The following is a 10697-nucleotide window of genomic DNA, read 5'->3' as shown; positions in this document are numbered from 1 at the left end:
CTCCTGCTCGCAAAAGAGCCAACCTTGTGGGCAATTCAAGGAAGGGGCAAGGCAGATAACAACCCTTCCCTATGGCTTTCATAAACCCTCATGTCCTGGAGTCACCTATTCCAGCACGGACACTTGTCTGCAGACTGGCTGAAAAAGGACTGTGTTAATTTGTTTATACTTATGAGCATCAGCTTGGTAGCAAGCATGGTTCTACCCTTATGGAAACAGAAAGATAAGAGATGGAATTGACTTTCCAATAACTTTCACTAATTTTTGGAGTGCAGCCCAAAGGACAGCAGTGGGGAGCAAGTCAGGCAAGGGGTTTGTGTTGCGTTATGGCTGCAGGAAAGGTCAGTGTGATTGTCTTCTCTGAGGAGGGGAGTGAGAATCTTTCTCTGAACAGTTCACCAAATATTGTGATCTGAATTGGGGATATTGGAACTGTTGACAGACTGGGGAGATAGATTGAGCATAGTGCTAACCAGTTTAGCCAAAAGATGACTAAGGTGGGGGAAGCATTGCTGTCGCCAAACATCTGTGAGGAGAGGGGGGTTATGTTAACAAAGGAGAAAATTTAGACTGATCATCAGGAAAGTACTTCCTAGAAGTGAACTGTGTCTCCTCAGGGAGGGGGTGGGAGTCCCATATCTGGCAACATGGGAACAGCACTTAGTAATAACAAGTCTGATTACTTGCCATGTAATGATAACAAATAATGTAAAAGGAGTCTTGATAAAGAGCTAGAGTTCTCTGATAACAACCAAATGCACAAGCCAGGGGATGACCAGAGTGGGACTTGGAGGGTTTCTGACGCTGGCAGGGTGCACCTGGGAGTTCTGCTGACATCCTTGAGCCATAAAGCCTGTATTTAGGCTTTTGTTCTCTCAATACTTCAGAGCAGAGGTAAGTTCAATTCCTGGGCCCCTTCTCTGGGGTTTTTAGTTTGAAGGAGAAGGAGTCTGGTATGGAAATGATCAGCTTGTGTGCTCTATTTGCTGGCAGTGGGATCCCAGAGAACCCCCCTAGCTTTATTTAACTCCCATGCTGTTTGGAGTGGAAGGATCTCCCAGCAAAGAATGCAGACAGTCAAATGTATGTTTTGGATGGGGGCTGTTCTGTAATATGAGCCAAGGGCTGGAGTGGGGTCTTAAATGGACAATCACATCGAGGAGTATGTGAGTTTTGTTTAGCATGGGCTGCAGTGCCAGCCCTGGAGTGTTAAAATGTGAAAGGGGAACACCCTTCGCTTGTGCCCTTGCCTATTTGGCCTGTCAATGATTATCTCCTAAGTGGTAGTCATAAGATAAGAGGGAAAATATGACTGAGAGGGTGCTGGGAGAACTGCATCAGTCCCGTGCATCACCTGCCCCACAAGCAGAAGAGGAAATGGGTTACTCAGGGCCTGGGAGCACCGCAGGGGCAGGAGGGAGGTGGCAGCTGCTTTACAGGGTCCCGGCTGAGAGTGGCTGAATGCTATCCACGGGGGTCTGCCCCTGTCCTCCAGCAAGCTTTGTGAGTGATGAAGGAGAGGAGTTTCTAGCCTGGCCTTACAGCAACCTCATGGAAATGTCAGACCAGAGGGCACTTGACTGTGTGAATGTGAGATACAGGCAAATGTAGGGAAGGCAGACAAGAAAGGGGCTGGTGGGTGAATTCGCTTTTTATCCTGGAGCAGGTTTGTTGGAGTACAGCCACATCTGCACAAGGTGTGCTCTCATAGTCTACAGGGAAGCAAGTACAAAGGGAAAATAAACTATAAGAATCAGGCACTTCAACAGCTAGATCAGCAAGACTGTTGTCCATGCTTATCCCAAAAGAGGCTGCATCATTTCAGAGACACTTTGTCTCCCCCAGTCCTTCTGCCTTTTCCTAGTAACCAGACTCCCAGTGTGCTCCTGCCAGGAACTTGTTAAACTTGGGGGAGATGAGTGCAGAGGGTGAACAGTGGGTGCTGAGTTGGATGGGATGGCCAGCCTGGGCAGGAGGAGCACAGCATGCTTGGAGATCCAGCTGGAAACTCACGGAGGCTCCCTGTTCCCCCAGGCTCAACCCAGCACAGCCTGGCCTGGCACATGTGGGGTGCCTTCAAATTGTGTGTTGCTTATAGGGGCTTCCAAGGATGCTTCCAGCTTGCCTTGATGTGCAAGCCATACCTCCCCTTCCTCCATAGCCCTTCCTCAGTTAAAGACTGTCTTCCTCTTCTTTATCCTGTGAAGGGTTCAGTTCCCTGTGTCCTTGAGGCTGAAAGGACAGAAGTAATACCTAACGCCCTTGGGTCCATTTTCCATCGTAAGAACACACATGGCTCACCCAGAACAAACTCAATACATGGAAATGGATCATATACCACAAGAACAAGTGCCAAGAGTGGGACAATGTGTGACAGAGCCAGCCTGCAATGGCCATGTACCTCCAGTGGAAAACTGGTGGTCAGCTTTTCTCCCAAGTGCTACAGATAGATGAAAGGAGCTCCAACCGGCAGCATGCACACCATGTGCAGTATGAAAGGAACCTCACAGAATCACAGAATCACTGCGGTTGGAAATACCTGTAAGATCATCAAGTCCAACCTCAGAGTCACGTGAAACGCATTAGCAATGTCACCTGTCACTTTTGTCTGGCTTGTGGATGGCCTGGCTGAGAGCTGAACAGCTGTCCCATTCCCACCAGCCCCACCTCTCTTTTGTGACAGGGGTACCTAAACCAAGCAAGCTTGGGTAGCCCTCAGCTCACCTGTACTGAAACATCTCCCATGTCTGGCCGCTGAGCTGGTGTGACACTGCTCAGAAATGTCCCGCAGCAGGAGGCCAAACTGATCTCGCCACAGGAAGAGAAACCACCACAGCCAGCATGGCCCTGCACACCCTGACCCTTCCTACAGCACCAGCCAGCCTGGCTTTGCAGACCACTAATGGGGGCATGCACTGGGGGAATGGTCATCCCTCTATGCTACCCCAACTCTGTTGCTAGAGCCTGGCCTGGTTTGGAGGCTGGGTACTAAAATGTGTAAGGAATGAATGGAGAGTCCCATGAGGCCAATGCTGAGAACGATCTGGAGTGCAAATTTCGCCCTGTCCCTCCCTAAAGCAGACCTGCCCTGAGTGCCATGAGGGCCATGGAGAAGTTAACTCTGCAGCTGGGGAGACATCTGCAATTTGGCGAGGATAGGTTCTTTCCACTGAGGCTACTAATTCTGTATGACCTAATCTGGGTTTGCTGCTTCTCTGCGTTGTGAATCACAGTGTGCATGGTCCTTTGGTCACTGCAGCAGGCTGCAGGACTTCATAGTGGCCTTTTGCTCTTCCTAGAGAGGATGACTCTCTTTGGCTTGGCTGCCATGTGCTGTTTGACACTTCCCATTTATGTGTAATAAGATCACCGTCATCTGCAGCAACAGTAGGTTGTCATCCTAAGATCTTCTCGGCAACAAGCAATACATTAGCTGGCCAGGAGTTACACTGGTCCAAAATGATGTCTATACGAAAAGTTTTCCCAAAAGAGCCATTGACAGCTCTTAGGAATTGAAGACCTCAGAGAGATACAGCCATTAGTGTGGGGCAGCCTCTCTTGTCAAGGTAAAGCTTTACAGAGCTGGGTGGAGGGGAAAAAAACTTGGTATAAAAATAAAGCAGAAGCAGATCATTCATTGTAAGGCGAGTGCTGCCTTCCTCATCAGCCTGCCCAGCACCCATGGAAAAGCTGTTGCCATCAGTAAACCCAGCCCCTTGACCAGAGGACTCTCTACCCTACCCCACAACTACTGGGGCAGCTGAGCCCTGAGACTGTGCAGATTCCCAAGCTGCAAGCACTGGGCTATGGGTACCAGATTAGCTCTTTTTATTTCCTTTCATTTAGCAGGATCCTGCAGAGCTGGGCAGCTGCCAGTCAGTCTGTCAAGACGCGAACTATTTTGGGAATTTTTATGATGGAACAATATTTTTTCGGTAAACAAACGGAAAGCTGTTAAACAGGGACCTTCACCTCGCAGCTCCCGGTTCAGCTCCCTCACTGCTGCGATGCCACAGTGACTGTACTGTCCACTCTGCAGAGCTCCCTTCATGGCTCCAGCAGGGGCAAAACAAATAGCAGCTTTTTTTTCCCCTTTTCATGAACTCCTCAACAAAAAAAAAAGCCAAAAAAAAAAAAAGAGAAGAAAAAGAGTAATTTTGGTTTAAGCAGCAGAAGCATTTTCTTGGTGGACTTAACCCCTCACACACCTGAGGGCAAGCTGTATATTGGCTCTGTGTGCTGTGTTATCCGACTCTGCAGCATCTAGCCACATCCCAGGCTGGATTTCCTCAGGACTGCTGGAACACGTATCCAAACAGCAGTGACACAGGGCTGACTGCACAAAAGGAAGACTTCCTTTTTTGTGGTGTCTGTTAATAGGAAGCCCTGATGGAGTCAAAGAGTACACAGAGGAAGATGTTTGTACTGAAGAATTGAGCAGGGAAAGGAAGGACAGAAACCTTTCCCGCTCTAAAATGGAGTTACTGCATTTCTCAGGGGATAGACCCATAAGGGGCCAGTGAGTCCTTTTTGCTGCCATGGGCTAAAATTGGTTTCACAATTCCTATGTATTGGTGGCAGTGGAGAATCCAGTCTCATGTGGGATGCATCTGCCCCAGCCTTTGGGGGAACTGATTCCTGGCAATCAATTGGAATGAGTCAAGACATTTGTCCGTTCCACACACGCTTTGTCCACGTCACAAAGGCAGTTTGTGCTTTTCCTTGGTTCCTGGAAAGTCCAGTCCAGCTTGTACAACAGTCCTGGCTCACACAGGCCCTATTGGCAGCCCATTAACCCCAGAGCATGCAGATCGCCAAAGCGTATTGAGGGATGGCATTCTGCTTCTCTCCTCTGCCCCTTGTTCCACTGTCAGACTCATCAGGGAGTTGTAGTTTGCCCCACTGAAAACTTGCACAATGGGATCTTTTGCTTGCCCCATCCTTATTCTGCCTTGGGATCTCTCCTGTAACTCATTAACTGTTCTCACTCTGAGACTCTGCTACTAATGACTTTTTCAGAGGAGCCTTCAGTAAAGTTGCCTGTGAGCAACTGCACTTTCTCCCTGGCTAGCTGTCTTCCCTTCTCCGTGGGCAGCCACAAGCCCTGCACTTTCCTCTCTCGTTGTCCAGTTTCTCGGGTTTCTTCTGTTTGCTTTTGCAGCCTCAGCAGGTCAGCTCTGGTACCTCTGTCCCTTACCCTTCTCCATGTCACTCTGACACTTCCTGGGATTTCTCCCATGTCCATTCGTATGTGTGACCCTCTTCTCACCTACAGGTCTTCAGCACACTTCCAGGGCAGCTTCCCCACCCCGCTGCTACTTGTCTTCCTGCCCTCTGCACCGCGTGGCTTTCCTCAGCTCTGTGGTCTGCTCTCTGCCGGGTAGGAACAGAACTCACCTGGCCCCACCGTGGGAGTGCCTGTGCTACGCATTAGTGATGAGAGTCCCAGGAGTGCTGGGGAGACATGGGGTGAGCATCTCAGGAACTGCAGCAGTGCTGCTGTGGGAGAGAAGCATACCGGTCCTCAAGCTCCCTGGTATTTAAGGCATCTCCATTCTGCAGCTGGATGTACAGAGACCGATTTACTCAGGTCTTTTGGATCCCAAGTCTGCATTTTAAACAGACACCTAAGCTGTCAAAATCCCTGCAGTTCATATCTCCTGTGATTACAGCTTCTGCAGAATGTTATTGGAGTCCCACTCCTGTTTCCTTTTCTCGGTTTGGCTTCCCTCTGTTCACCCACTAACTTCCCCTCTCTTCATTGCACCCCATATTTTAGCCCCATGAGTGTGCTTAGCTGGTCCATCTGCCCCACAGAGAACACACTCCATCCCCAGTAAATAGCCCAGATCTCCTCCTTTTTATCTTTTTCTCCTGGACTGGTTGTGCTCTTCTGCAGGGCGTTATCTCTTTAGCACTCAGTGGCTTACCCAAATCAGTGTCACTTATGCCTATCACTCCTGTTCCTCCTGCTCAGCCTCATTCCTCCCCTAAAGAAGGCTTCTCTTTCTGCTGCAGTTTTATTCCTCCATCTGTTATCTACCTCGGTCTCCCCCAGGTCCAGCTGCACTTTGTTTTCTACACCAGCCTGGGAGCTATGCTCCGGAAGGGTCACCACACTGGAGGGGGGACAATCCTGCAGCAAGTCATGCCAATATAACGTGTTCTGTTTGTGCTTACTTTATGACTCTCTGGGCCATAGCCTATAGTTGTCCAGCTCTGTCTTCTTCATGTCAGGCCATCAGAGCCAGCTTTATGATCCCCTGCTTGGGTTTGAGCACTCGTCACATGCAGGTGCAGCAGAATACATGGGTTTTGTCCCAACAACTTCTCTGATGTGACTTGGTCACAACCATTTGTAGCTCTAGGCAGTGGGCACCAAAAGGACCCTTGGTGTCTATGGTTTTTATGGCTGTTCCTTCAGTCAGGTGGTAGATACATACACCTGCAAGGCTGGAAGGCAACTTAGCACCTCTGTGACTGTGACAACATGCAACTGGATGACGGGGACACTGGTGGGGGCCCTCCCACAAGGGTGCCTTGTACTTGGGAGGGGCAGGGAAGAGGTCTAGAACAGTGGCACTGGCAAAACCAGTGCCCTGGGCAAGAGCTCAGAGTCCTGCCTCATCTTTGCGCAGGCTGCCTGTGCCTCCAGAAAGGACGTTCTTTCTCTCAGCTTCCAAGCTGCAGGCTTCTCCTGGTCCTCTGTTGTTTATGATACTGCAATTTGTTGCCTTGGAAATAAGTGCTGTTTTATCCCAAACAGAGCCTACAGTTTCACAGTGCAATCAAGTGAGAGGAGCAGATGGTTTCCCCCATTTCTTCTGTTGTATTTCTCATTATCCTCATCCACAATTGGATGACAGGAATCTATGATTCAGTGCAAGTATCTGTGGCCCGGCTGTATCTACCCATGTAAGCTGGGGAGCCATGTTTCTGCTGGGATATGACATGCCTTTGTGTCTAGCATCACCATTTTGGCTTCTTACAAACAGAACTTGACCAAAAGCCTAAAATAAACAACTTCTTGATGACTTCAGTGGTGTCTATGAGTGGCGGCCAGAAGAAAAGTTCAACACCTGCCGTTTCTGTTTCCCAGGGCTTTGTAGTATCTCTCCTTAAGCTTTCAACCCTCTGTAAGCTCATTTTACTATGTTATACATTGAACTTTGGAAAATATATGCCTTGTACTCTCTGCAGACTGGTATTCTCCTTTCCTGCAGCTCTCCTGGGCTGAAGCTCAGCTGCAGTTTGGCAGCAGCTGTGCCAGGTAGGACTCGGGGAACTGGGTGGGGGATCGGTCTTCATGCAAATGTCTTTTCCTGGAAGCAGTTTTCAGAAGAGCTGTTGGTACAGAGGCACAGTGGGATCATCGCTCTAATGTGTACTTGGGGAATCAAAGAGATGTGGAGACTCTATAGGGCTGAGGAGCCTTTGGGATCTGAAATGGCTGGGGGAATCAGCACTTCTAAGCCCAAAATTAATTGCTTTGCAAACAGTTCTGCTTTCATTCCTCAGCGTTATTCTTTGTGATTCAATCTTATTTGTTTGAATTCTGTTCTGAGGCTTATGTCCTCTCCAGCACTTTGCTGCTTGGGTGCTGTCTTTCATTGCCAGAGCAAACGGGAATGAGTAAATCTAGGCTGGACAACATTAACAGAATATTTCTTCCTTTCATAGCAGTAGGATCCTTGAGCAGCTTTCTGGTGGGAACAGGGAGAGCAAAACCCCGATTGGTTTCAGGATTGAGCCTGGTAAATTTATGAAGGGGATTATATAAGTGATGCTGTTAGAGCTTGTGGCTGGATTTAGTGATCCAGTGTCTCTTCCAGTTCTACCTCTCTGGGAGACAGCTATGTTTAAAATTCATTTGAAGAAGGGAAAATTATCCTCAAGGTTCAAATGTTCTGAATTAAAAATGGAAAACGGAGCAGAGGCGATAGAAAACTTTGGTTCTTGGTCATCCTTGCCTAGCAGCAGGCAGGCTGCAGACCTGGGGCAAGTGAGGAGGTTGACTTGTGGAAAGAAACAAAATTCCTGTAGTTTGGTGTGGAGATGTGGCATGGGGAAAGCAAGGCAGAGCCCTGGGGAGGGCGATCATGAGTGATGGGGCAAGGAAGGAGGGCCAAGTGCAGTACTGGGGTAGGGCGTGCAGGCCCATGAGATATGGGAGGAGGAGAAGGGAAGAGAGTTGCCTTTCCTGTGCATACCGTATCTGGCTCTTTTGCTTATCACTGAATTTATCCTTTCTGCAATGAGTAAGGCTCCTTGTGCTGCACTATTAATCTGTGGCTTTCCATTAACAGGCAGGTGCTTGTACCCAGGGGACCACCATGCTGACTGCCAGAGATTCCTGGCACCGGGTACTATGGAGTTAAGCAGCCAGGCTGGAGTGTGCAAACAAACAGCAAGACCTGTACTAACAGCCCTGCTTTGTGTTAGTGGGAAGCACAGGCTCCAACTTCTTCCGATTTCTCACCTGTCCAGACTGGTACAGAGAGAAAATGCCTCTTGGAGCTGCAGAGAAAACCACACCTATTTACAGTGGATTCCCCAGGGCCCTCCTGTGGGGTATTAACCCTTCAGCCCCTGGCCCACAGTCTCCCTTTGGCATGGAGAATTCCCCACCATCCTGGGAGAAATCAGCCCTTCTCCCTCTACTGCAGGGATTTCTCCTGTTTGTGGCCCAGGGCATTGGCCCATCCACTCCCTAGAGCAAGTCACTGCTTTCTCTTTCCTCTCCATCTGTACAGTTATCTCCGTCCTTTGCATAACTGTGCACTGGGCCTCTTTCTGTGGGAGCTGGGCTTCCTGACCCAGCTCCTCCCCCCAGAAAGCAGAACTTGTTCTGCTGTGTTTGGGTTGGACCTGTGATCCTGTCTCTGTGTTTGTCTCAGACCCCACCAAGTTTCCCTGAGATACCAGCTCATCCCTCCCCCTTGAAATACCCTTGCTCTCTTCAGACTTCTTCCTGGTCTCACTGTTTGCTTTCCCTCTTTTCCCTGGTTTCTGAGTTTTCTCGGAAGGAATCCCGTGCTCTGGCCTCCTCAGGCTGGAGTGTTGTGTTGTTGTTTTTCCTTTCGTCGCTATGGGCAGGGATTTTGAATACCGAGCCAAGGAGAGGGAGGGAAGAAGGGAGGCAGTGAAAGAAGGAGGGAGTACAAGGGGAGGGATGAAGAAAGTCAGGAAAGTGAGAAAGCAAAGTGTACAGGGGAGCGGGGTAAGGAAGAGATGGTGGAGGAATGAAACGGGGAAGGAGGATAGAGGGCATTGTGGAGAGAAAGAGTTTTGGATAAATATCAAGGAGAGCTTTTTCATTGGTTCTTTTATTAATAACAATATTGCAGCAGACAGCAATATCGAGAGGAAGGCAAGAAACCACCCCCCCATCTGCCTAGGACACAAGGCATGAGAGGTTATTCAAGGCAAAGAGATCCTTCAGAAAATGAACATCCAAGCCTAGAGCAGCCAGTAGGAGCACAGGCTGCAGCAGGGAAAATGTTAGATGGGAATTTGGCGGGTAAGGAGAGAATGTGAAGCACAAAGACCCAGAAAAAATTATAGGACCTTCTTTCAGCCTGTTTGAAGTAGGAAGTCAGGGAGAGGGCTGACAGGTTTTCTGGGAAGAGGGAAGAAAGCAGAGCAACTAAGGAAGCTTAGGGCACTGCAGAGAAGCTAAGTAATTCCTATACCAAAAAGAAAAAAAGATACACCCCCCAATAGTGCAGCTCAGCTGCTACAGACAAGGCACCCTCAGGCAGAGAGAATTTCTAGAAGCGAAGGCTGGTGTCTTAGAAAACAACACTTCCCAGGACTGGGCACAGCACCTGAGGAGCAGGGTGCTAGAGACCAGCAGCTGTGTGCAGAAATAGGGGAGGGCAGAGAGACCCAAGAAATTGCGGACACGAGTCTTATTTCGATTCCAGGTAAGTTGCAGGGATGCTCATTAAGGTTCTGCAGGTTCCCTCTGCACACCCACCTGATTTGCTACATTGCAGTGAGAGATCTGCAGCTTGCTTTACTCTGCAAAGGAAAATCATGCTCCTGGAGCTGCTAGAAGTTATGGAGTGTTTCCTGCTGTAGGAAATAACAGCAGGACGTGGATTTTCAAAAAGCCGGGAGCAGTGTCTTTCACAGGAACTTCTCGACGAGGCTAAGTGGCCATGAGGTGATTTGTGCTGGCACTGCTGAAATACTGCAAAGAAGTAGAAACCAAATGCCCTGAAGGCTCAGAGCAGTTAGTCTCTGGGAGCCATGCAGGGGTGGCTTTGTAGTAGGATGGCAACTAATCCAGAGAATATTGTAATGCCACTGAGTGAGTCTGGGGTAGACTTTCAGCTGGAATACTGAGTGCTCCTCATCACCCTTGCTGGGGAAAATAGGAGAGATACAGGCAGATAAAGAAAGTTACTAAAAAGATGAAGCCCCTTCCACACGAGCAGAGATTGCAAGGAACACAACATGTCAGTTTACAGAGAAGATAAATGGGGAAGGGGTATGAATTAGATAGGACTATAACTTTTTAAGGAAAGACTATATGTTTCAAAGTCTAAGCCAATGCATAACTGACAAAGATAAGAAGGAAATTCCTCTCTGGAGAGGTTATTCCACAACTGTCCAACATAAAGATTATTTAACTTAAGGATCCACCACTGTCAGAGACAAGCTCTTGCACACCGTTTGCCAGCCTCGGTATC

Source organism: Gavia stellata, chromosome 7 (genome assembly GCF_030936135.1).
Source record: "Gavia stellata isolate bGavSte3 chromosome 7, bGavSte3.hap2, whole genome shotgun sequence".
In the NCBI taxonomy this organism is placed as follows: Eukaryota; Metazoa; Chordata; class Aves; order Gaviiformes; family Gaviidae; genus Gavia; species Gavia stellata.
This window is presented reverse-complemented; position numbering follows the sequence as displayed.